Raw genomic sequence first — 1513 nt, forward strand, 5'->3', positions numbered from 1 at the left:
ATATTTGCGTTCCCTTTTGCGTTCTCTCGCAAAGATATTTTGCGTTCCCTCGCAAAACTTTTGCGTTCTCTCGCAAAAGATATTTGCGTTTTGCGAGGGAACGCAAAAGTTTTGCGAGAGAACGCAAAAAATCTGACAAATATTTTTTCCTCCCATCCCAAATGTTTTCACTCAATCTGATTTTTTTCCACCACCGTGTCCCTTTAGGGGCTCCGTAGGACACACTTAAAGTGTTGTAAAAACGCAAAGCGTTTACAGAGTTTTATTATTATTTTCAATACTTTGCATTTTAAAATCAACTTATGTTGACTCGAGGTTTCTCGAGGGAACGCAAAAGTTTTGCGAGAGAACGCAAAAAAAATTTCCCTCCCACCCCGAATTTTTTTCCCACCACCATGTCCCTTTAGGGGCTCCGTAGTGTCCGATCAGGTAATGAAAAGTTGTACACACACTTGTGGTCTGGTCTTCATGCTCACTTGAACACTTGGGCCAAATACAGGAAATACGTCATATAAGTAGTCAAGAGGTCAAGTGCAAAGACCACAAGTGTGTGTGTATCAATGTCTGTTCAATAGTCCCTATAGATGACACAATTTAATTAAGAGATAAAAAGCAGCTGCAAATGTTGTACAAAAATAAATATACTAATCTTTGCAGCAATAAAATGTGTAGCACTTTGTTTTACCACCAAATTATATGTAATATCTTATTATTATTAATATTTAACTTACATTGGAAAGGTGTCCGTGACCTCTCGCGTGATCTTGGCAAAAAGTCTCACGATTTATTTCCAGAACATGATGCATGATGGGATACACTAAGCCTCGAATAGTGCTCCGGAGCGGTATTCGACTAATATTTAACTTACATTGGAAAGGTTTCCGTGACCTCTCGCGTGATCTTGGCAAAAAGTCTCACGATTTATTTCCAGAACATGATGGCATAATGGGATACAATAACCCTCGAATACCGCTCCGGAGCGGTATTCGAGGTAGTGTGGGTTTAGTGTGCGTTAAGGGCACTGCGCTTTGGTATTTTTAAGACCTGGGACAGTCTTGCACACTTACTTCCTGTCGCGCACACGCGCTCTCAAGTGGCCAAGACCGCAAGTGTGGGTATTTGGACAAGGGGAGTCTCTCTGAGAGCAGCTCGGAAGATAGGGGCGGGGTCAGCATTGCTCATTAACATTTAAAGGAAAATGCTACAAAATCGGCTTGATCTGAAAAGAACTGTTTTTGACAGGATAAAAAGGTGTTTTTTACAATACCGTTGAGAAATTTTAACCAAACTATGTTACAGACTTTTCATTAAGACCCTAAAGAATCATATCAACTTGTGGAAAATGGGCATCCTATGACCCCTTTAAGTAGGTCATATAATGCTATTTTAAAGATCATTATTTTGTGTATTTGGTGTAACAGAATATGTTGACATGCTTTAATGTTCAAAAAACACATTATTTTTCAAATACTGTACATTATTGTAGGTCCTCTATGCCCCGCCTCTCTCAAAC

This window comes from Sinocyclocheilus rhinocerous, unplaced genomic scaffold, assembly GCF_001515625.1.
Source record: "Sinocyclocheilus rhinocerous isolate Xijiao unplaced genomic scaffold, SAMN03320098_v1.1 scaffold31022, whole genome shotgun sequence".
In the NCBI taxonomy this organism is placed as follows: domain Eukaryota; kingdom Metazoa; phylum Chordata; class Actinopteri; order Cypriniformes; family Cyprinidae; genus Sinocyclocheilus; species Sinocyclocheilus rhinocerous.